Consider the following 9574-nt stretch of genomic DNA (forward strand, 5'->3'; position numbering starts at 1 on the left):
ATATGCACATCCCCAATAATAAGAATACCATATCTCTTCTTGACAATAGGAAGAGGAAATTCAAAACCTCCAAATATAATCGATGGAATTTTCCCAATAGAGTTGATACTGTGAACTTGAGGTTGTTTATTCGGAACGTTTACCGTATGCTCATTACCATTAACATGAAAAGTGACATTGCCTTCAGTGCAATCAATAACTGCCCCTGCAGTATTTAAAAAGGGTCTTCCAAGAATAATATACATACTATCGTCCTTGGGAATATCAAGAATAACAAAGTCCGTTAAAATAGTAACGTTTGCAACTACAATAGGCACATCCTCACAAATACCGACAGGTATAGCAGTTGATTTATCATCCATTTGCAAAGATATTTCAGTAGGTGTCAACTTATTCAAATCAAGTCTACGATATAAAGAGAGAGGCATAACACTAACACCGGCTCCAAGATCACATAAAGCAGTTTTAACATAGTTTCTTTTAATAGAGCATGGTATAGTGGGTACACCTGGATCTCCAAGTTTCTTAGGTATTCCACCTTTAAAAGTATAATTAGCAAGCATGGTGGAAATTTCAGCTTCCGGTATCTTTCTTTTATTCGTAACAATTTCTTTCATATACTTAGCATAAGGATTCATTTTGAGCATATCAGTTAATCGCATACGCAAAAAGATAGGTCTAATCATTTCAGCAAAGCGCTCAAAATCCTCATCATCCTTTTTCTTGGATGGTTTGGGAGGAAAAGGCAAGGGTTTCTGAAGCCATGGTTCTCTTTCTTTACCATGTTTCCTAGCAACAAAGTCTTTCTTATCATAACATTGATTCTTTGATTGCGGGTTATCAAGATCAACAACAGGTTCAATTTCAACGACATTATCATTACTAGGTTGAGCATCATCATGAACATTATCATTAACATTATTACTAGTTTCAGGTTCATTACCAGATTGAGTTTCAGCATCAGAAATAGAAATATCATTTGGATTCTCAGGTGTTTCAGTAATAGGATCACTAGAAGCATGCAAAGTCCTATCATTTTTCTTTTTCTTCCTTTTATAAGGACTAGGTGCATCTATATTATTTCTTTGAGAATCTTGCTCAATTCTCTTAGGATGGCCTTCAGGATACAAAGGTTTCTGAGTCATTTTACCACCTCTAGTCATAACTCTAACAACATTGTCATTATCTTTACTACTGAATTCATTAAGCAAATCATTTTGAGCTTTAAGTACGTGTTCTACTTGAGTGGTAACCATAGAATCATGTTTACTAATAAGTTTAAGTTCACCTTTGACATTAGCCATATAATCACCCAAGTGTCCTAGCATATTTGAATTGTATTTCAATTGTCTTCCAAAATAAGCATTAAAGTCTTCTTGCATAGCCATAAATTTATCAAACTCATCTAAGCATGGGCTAGCAAACTTAGTAAATGGGATTACATCTATCATATCTATAGAGAGAATTTACCTTTACTACCTGTGTCGGGTTATCAAGACCATGAGTTTCTTCAATAGGTAAAGGATTAAGATCATATGTTTCTTCAATAGGCGGTAAATTAAGACCGTGTATTTCTTCAATAGGAGGTAAATTCTTAACATCTTCAACTTTAATACCTTTTTCTTACATAGATTTCTTTGCCTCTTGCATATCTTCAGGAATAAGAAATAGAATACCCCTCTTCTTCGGAGTGGGTTTAGGAATAGGCTCAGGAATTGGCTCCGAAGGTGTCCAATTATTTTCATTTGTCAACATATTATTAAATAGAATTTCAGCTTCATCTGGTGTTCTTTCCCTGAAAACAGAACCAGCACAACTATCCAGGTAATCTCTGGAAGCATCGGTTAGTCCATTATAAAAGATATCAAGTATTTCATTTTTCTTAAGAGGATGATCAGGCAAAGCATTAAGTAATTGGAGAAGCCTCCCCCAAGCTTGTGGGAGACTCTCTTCTTCAATTTGCACAAAATTATATATATCCCTTAAAGCAGCTTGTTTCTTATGAGTAGGGAAATATTTAGCAGAGAAGTAATAAATCATATCCTGGGGACTACGCACACAACCAGGATCAAGAGAATTAAACCATATCTTAGCATCACCCTTTAATGAGAACGGAAATATTTTAAGGATATAAAAGTAGCGAGTTCTCTCATCTTTAGTAAACAGGGTGGCTATATCATTTAATTTAGTAAGATGTGCCAAAACAGTTTCAGATTCATAGCCGTGAAAAGGATCAGATTCAACCATAGTAATTATATTAGGATCAAAAGAGAATTCATAATCCTTATCAGTAACACAGATAGGTGAAGTAGCAAAAGCAGGGTCGGGTTTCATTCTAGCATTTAGAGATTGCTTGTTCCATTTAGCTAATAACCTCTTAAGTTTGTTTCTATCTTTGCAAGCTAAAATAGCTAAAGAAGCTTCTTGATCAAAAACATAACCCTCAGGAATAACAAGTGATTCTTCATCATCACTTTCATCAGTATTATCAGATTCAATATTTTCAATCTCTCTAGCCCTAGCAAGTTGTTCATCGAGAAATTTACCAAGTGGCACAGTAGTATCAAGCATAGAAGTAGTTTCATCATAAGTATCATGTATAGCAGAAGTGGCATCATCAATAACATGCGGCACATCAGAACGAATAACAGAAGCAGGTATAGGTGTCGCAAGCTTACTCAAAATAGAAGGTGAATCAAGTCTAGAGCTAGATGGCAGTTCCTTACCTCCCCTCGTAGTTAAGGGATAAATCTTGGTTCTTGGATCTTTCAAGTTCTTCATAATGATAAGCAGATATAAATCCCAAGTGACTCAAAGAATAGAGCTATGCTCCCCGGCAACAGCGCCAGAAAATGGTCTTGATAACCCACAAGCATAGGGGATCGCAACAGTTTTCGAGGGTAGAGTATTCAACCCAAATTTATTGATTCGACACAAGGGGAGCCAAAGAATACTCTCAAGTATTAGCAGTTGAGTTGTCAATTCAACCACACCTGGAAACTTAATATCTACAGCAAAGTATTTAGTAGCAAAGTAATATGATAGTAGTGGTAGCGGTAGCAAAAGGTAACGATAGTAAATGTAATGTTTTTGGTATTTTGTAGTGATGATAGCAATAGCAACGGAAAAGTAAATAAGCAAAGAACAATATATGGAAAGCTCGTAGGAAATGGATCGGTGATGGAGAATTATGCCGAATGCGGTTCATCATGTAACAGTCATAACCTAGGGTGACACAGAACTAGTTCCAGTTCATCAATGTAATGTAGGCATGTATTCCGAATATAGTCACACGTGCTTATGGCAAAGAACTTGCACGACATCTTTTGTCCTACCTCCCGTGGCAGCGGGGTCCTTACGAGAACTAAGGGATATTAAGGCCTCCTTTTAATAGAGAACCGGAACAAAGCATTAACACATAGTGAATAGATGAACTCCTCAAACTACGGTCATCACCAGTAAGTATCCCGATTATTGTCACTTCAGGGTTAACGGATCATAACACATAATAGGTGACTATAGACTTGCAAGATAGGATCAAGAACACTCATATATTGATGAAAACATAATAGGTTCAGATCTGAAATCATGGCACTCGGGCCCTAGTGACAAGCATTAAGCATAGCAAAGTCAAAGCAACATCAATCTCAGAACATAGTGGATACTAGGGATCAAACCCTAACAAAACTAACTTGATTACATGATAGATCCCATCCAACCCATCACCGTCCAGAAAGCCTACAATGGAATTACTCGCGCACGTCGGTGAGCATCATGAAATTGGTGATGGAGGATGGTTGATGATGACGATGGCGACCGATTCCTCTCTCCGGAGCCCCGAACGGACTCTAGATCAGCTCTCCCGAGAGGTTTTAGGGCTTGGCGGCGGCTCCGTATCGTAAAACACGATGAATCTTTCTCTCTGATTTTTTTCTCCCCGAAACACAATATATGGAGTTGGAGTTGGAGTCGGAGAGGCATCAGGGGGCCCACGAGGTAGGGGGGGCGCGCCCTAGGGGGGCAGGCGCGCCCCCACCCTCGTGGACAAGTGGTGGCCCCCTGGCCTTCATCTTTTGTAGGTATTTTTCATATTTTCCAAAAAGTTGCTGCGTGAAGTTTCAGGTCATTCCGAGAATGTTTATTTCTGCACATAAATAACACCATGGTAATTCTTTTGAAAATAGTGTCAGCCAGGTTAGTTCCATTCAAATCATGCAAGTTAGAGTCCAAAACAATGGCAAAAGTGTTTGGAAAAGTAGATACGATGGAGACGTATCAGGCCACCGCGTGCCTCACTCACCGCTGAAGCCGCGACCAACCGGATCGCTGGTGCTGGCAAACAACGGAAAGGGAGGTTGCCGTAGGAGCCGACTGATATGGAGTCGGCGTTTCTTGAAGAAGTACGTCGCGAACGCATGCACGGAAGTGCGTCGCCCCGCGGACGGGGAGCGCCTCGACGTCGAGTGGAGCCTCGTGGAGCCAAGAGGAGTCGTCGGCGATGAAGACAAGCACGCCGAGATGGATCTCGCGGCCATCAGCCAATCCTCCGCCGGAAACCATGATGATGGGAATCGGAAGAATCGCAAGTTCTCCAATAAACTGCTAAGACACCTGCCCCAAGGTGGGCGCCAATTGTCGTCGATCTAAGACTGACAGTAGAATGGGGGGTAGGTATGAGGAGGCAAGATCCTAGCTATGGAGTAGTTGTACACACGAGTTTTACGAGTTCAGGCCCTTCTCGGAAGAAGTGACAAACCTATGTCTCGGTGCCCTGAGGCGGTCGACTGGATTAAATGTGTGTGTGAGTTTACAAAAGATGTGAACCCTTGTGCCTGCGGAGGGGGTGGCTTATATAGAGTGCGCTAGGACCCCAGCCAGCCCACGTTACAAAGGGTTTAAGGTACAATAAAGGAGAGACATTACTGGTAACGCTAGCAAATAAAGAGACATAATGACCATTAAAGCTATGAGGTGATGTCCGACCATTGCAATTCGGAGTGACTTTAGACGTTCTGGTGGTCGAGTGACAGTCTCCGCGGTCGAGTGACTTCAAGTCTTCCGAGTGGGAGTCCTCATGGTCGAGTGGATGATGACTCCTCTTCGAATGCTTCTGGTTTGAGGGTGACATCCTAGGGGAGGGTGTCTAGGTTAGGCCTATGACCCTACCCTAGGTACATATCTTCATCAGTGTGTTTGTCAAGATCCGATGAATTGTGGGTTTATGATCCAGATTATCTATGAACAATATTTGATTCTCCTCTGAATTCTTTCATGTACGATTGGTTTATCTTTGCAAGTCTCTTCGAATTATCAGTTTGGTTTGGCCTACTAGATTGATCTTTCTTGCAATGGGAGAAGTCCTTAGCTTTGGGTTCAATCTTGCGGTGTTCGATCCCAGTGACAGAAAGGGAACCGATACGTATTGTATTGTTTCCATCGAGGATAAAAAGATGGGGTTTATATCATATTGCATGAGTTTATCCCTCTACATCATGTCATCTTCCTTAAAGCATTACTCTGTTCTCTTGAACTTAATACTCTAGATGCATGCTGGATAGCGGTCGATGTGTGGAGTAATAGTAGTAGATGCCGGTAGGAGTCGGTCTACTTGTCTCGGACGTGATGCCTATATACATGATCATACCTAGATATTCTCATAACTATGCTCAATTCTATCAATTGCTCGACAGTAATTCATTTACCCACCGTAATACTTATGCTCTTGAGAGAAGCCACTAGTGAAACTTATGGCCCCCGGGTCTATCTTCCATCATATTAATCTTCCAATACTTAGTTACTTCCTTTGCCGTTATTTTACTTTGCATCTTTATTAATCTTTATCATAAAAATACCAAAAATATTACCTTATCATATCTATCAGATCTCACTCTCGTAAGTGACCACTGTAGGGGAACGTTGCAGAAAACAAAAAATTTCCTACGGTTTCACCAAGATCCATCTAGGAGTTCATCTAGCAACGAGTGATTGGATTGCATCTACATACCTTTGTAGATCACGCGCGGAAGCGTTCAAAGAACGGGGATGAGGAAGGCGTACTCGACGTGATCCAAATCACCGGAGATCCTAGCGCCGAACGGACGGCACCTCCGTGTTCAACACATGTACGGTCAGCGTAACGTCTCCTTCTTCTTGATCCAGCAAGGGGAAAGGAGAGGTTGAGGAAGATGGCTCCAGCAGCAGCACGACGGCGTGGTGGTGATGGAGCTGCAGTACTCCGGCAGGGCTTCGCCAAGCACTATGGAGGAGGAGGAGGTGTTGGAGAGGGAGAGGGAGGCACCAAAGGCAAAAGGTAAGAAGTCCTCCATCCCCCCACTATATATAGGAGGGCCAGGGGGGCCAGCCCTAGGAGATCTAATCTCCTAGTGGGGTGCGGCCAAGGGGAGGAATCCCTCCTCCCCAAGGCACCTAGGAGGTGCCTTCCCCTCCTAGGACTCTTCCTTTAGGGTTTCCCCCACCCTAGGCGCATGGGCCCTAGGGGGAAGTGGCGCCCCAGCCCACTTTAGGCTGGATCCATTCCCACTTCAGCCCATGGGGCCCTCCGGGATAGGTGGCCCCACCCGGTGGACCCCCGGGACCCTTCCGGTGGTCCCGGTACAATACCGGTGACCCTGAAACTTGTCCCGATGCCCGAAATAGCACTTCCTATATATAATTCTTTACCTCCGGACCATTCCGGAACTCCTCGTGACGTCCGGGATCTCATCTGGGACTCCGAACAACATTCGGGTTACTGCATATACATATCCCTACAACCCTAGCGTCACGGAACCTTAAGTGTGTAGACCCTACGGGTTCGGGAGACATGTAGACATGACCGAGATCGCTCTCCAGCCAATAACCAACAGCGGGATCTGGATACCCATGTTGGATCCCACATGCTCCTTGATGATCTCATCGGATGAACCACGATGTCGAGGATTCAAGCAACCCCGTATACAATTCCCTTTGTCAATCGGTATGTTACTTGCCCGAGATCCGATCATCGGTATCCCAATACCTCGTTCAATCTCGTTACCGGCAAGTCACTTTACTCGTACCGTAATGCATGATCCTGTGACCAGACACTTGGTCACTTTGAGCTCATTATGATGATGCATTACCGAGTGGGCCCAGTGATACCTCTCCGTCATACGGAGTGACAAATCCCAGTCTTGATCCGTGTCAACCCAACAGACACTTTCGGAGATACCCGTAGTATACCTTTATAGTCACCCAGTTACGTTGTGACGTTTGGTACACCCAAAGCACTCCTACGGTATCCGGGAGTTACACGATCTCATGGTCTAAGGAAAAGATACTCGACATTGGAAAACTCTAGCAAACGAACTATACGATCTTGTGCTATGTTTAGGATTGGGTCTTGTCCATCACATCATTCTCCTAATGATGTGATCTCGTCATCAATGACATCCAATGTCCATAGTCAGGAAACCATGACTATCTGTTGATCAACGAGCTAGTCAACTAGAGGCTTACTAGGGACATGTTGGTGTCTATTATTCACACATGTATTACGATTTCCGGATAACACAATTATAGCATGAATAAAGACAATTTATCATGAACAAGGAAATATAATAATAATGCTTTTATTATTGCCTCTAGGGCATATTTCCAACAACCGAGAAGGGCTTGACAACCCCTTTATCGCGTTGGTTGCAAGGTTATTATTTTTTTGTGCAGGTGCGTGGGACTTGAGTGTGATCTCCTACTGGATTGATACCTTGGTTCTCAAAAACTAAGGGAAATACTTACGTTGCTTTACTACATCACCCTTTCCTCTTCAAGGGAGAACCAACACAGTGCTCAAGAGGTAGCACTCGCTACTTACAATTTCAGCACTTGCAGACATCACCTTGCTGAAAACTACTTGTCATTTCCTTCTGCTCCTCGTTGGGTTCAATACTCTTACTTATCGAAAAGAGTTACAATTGATCCCCTATACTTGTGGGTCATTACTTCCCGCCCAACGCCAAGATGAGAGCAGAAAGGGGCGCATCCGCCGGCGGCTCGGAGATCTCCATCTGGTAGTTGCCAAAATTGTCCAAAGCATGACAATACAACACCAACTCATTGTCTAGAGCGCCCTTCGGGAAGAGCAGAGCGGGATGGTCTGGACTCTTGCACTTGTGGTAGGCCGGAGGCTGCTTGCAGTCAACCTGGTAGTGCCCCTCCATCCCGCAGTTAAAGCACACCACTAGAGAGGCACGGGGGGCCAGAGCGGTGGATGAGTCGACCGGAGGGGGTGGGGGTGGGTCACCGAGGAGGCCTGGCCGGTACCGCCATTAAAGGCCTGTCCACCCTTCTTCTTCTTGGAAAATGTACCATTGCCATTTCTCCCACCCGTCCCCGCTGGTGGAAACTGAGCCTGCCGCCGAGGTGGGTTGTAATGGCGTGGGGGTGAGGCTTCCGTCCGGCCAGAGCGGGCCGGCGACCGCGGGGGGAGCGCTCGCGCTGGCGAGAATCCCCAAAGAGGAGGACTCCTCGACAGCCGCTGCCTTGCCTTTAAGGAGAGAGCTACGCAACTCCGATTCCCACCGGCCGGCGGAGGGGGAGGGAAGCCGGGGAGCGGCCGGCCGCTCGTCCTCCCTCTCCGGGGCCTGACGCTTGGGGCGTGGCACGCCATCATCGACGCCACGCAACATGGGATCAGGCAGTGCCAAATTGAGGAGGAGACGGGAAGCGGGCGAGGAGGAAGACGATGGAGCGAGGTGCGGCGCGGCGTGGGGAAACAGGGCAACAGGGTGGGGAATGCCAGAGGCAGGGGAAACCCCTAGGGTTAATCCCACGAGAGGGCCGAGCGGTGCCCGCAGCCCACTCACCCAGGGGGATCGCAACCCAGGCCCACTTCCATCCCAGCACCACGGCCCATCCTGGAACTATGGCCCGAATCCAGAGAGCACCCCAACACTTGCGGCCCAGGGCCCAAGAGTCGGCCCAACCCAACGCGCACCTTCGCAGGATGGGAGGGAAGGGTTTCCGCCTGTACGGCAGGACGCTGGCGGTGCGACGACGGCAGGCAGCTAGCGGCCACAACCGCCGGCGACGACCGGAAACCACGGAAGGAGCCAGCACGTGGAACTGGTGCAGCACCCACCGGAGGGAGGGGGCGCGCCATCGGCATCAAGGGCGTGCCTTGGGACATCACGGAGACCATGGGGCGACCCGCCGGGCTCGCCGGACGATGCCACGACCCTGCCACCGAGCCAAGAAAGGGATCTAGTTTGAAATTCGCTGCAAAAAGGAAAAGTACACTAAAATCAGTGCTGCAAGTTTAAAGTAGTGCACCAGGTTCGCTCCTCCTTACTCGAAGCTTCCTCGACTTTGGATGGAAATTGTTAAGAGGGAGAGAGGGATGGGTGGAATAGTTGTTGTATTGCTTGAGCCTCGTGGGCATATATATAGGAGTACAAAGACCAACTTGGAGTACAAGACAAGGCAGGACCAAATCCTATTCTATCCTATACTTCCTAATAATTCTTATACTCAACACCCCCCACAGTCACAACGGTAGCGACGCAGACGGTGAGACTGCAGAAGAATCCAAAGGCAA

Source organism: Triticum dicoccoides, chromosome 5A, assembly GCF_002162155.2.
Source record: "Triticum dicoccoides isolate Atlit2015 ecotype Zavitan chromosome 5A, WEW_v2.0, whole genome shotgun sequence".
NCBI classification, from domain to species: domain Eukaryota; kingdom Viridiplantae; phylum Streptophyta; class Magnoliopsida; order Poales; family Poaceae; genus Triticum; species Triticum dicoccoides.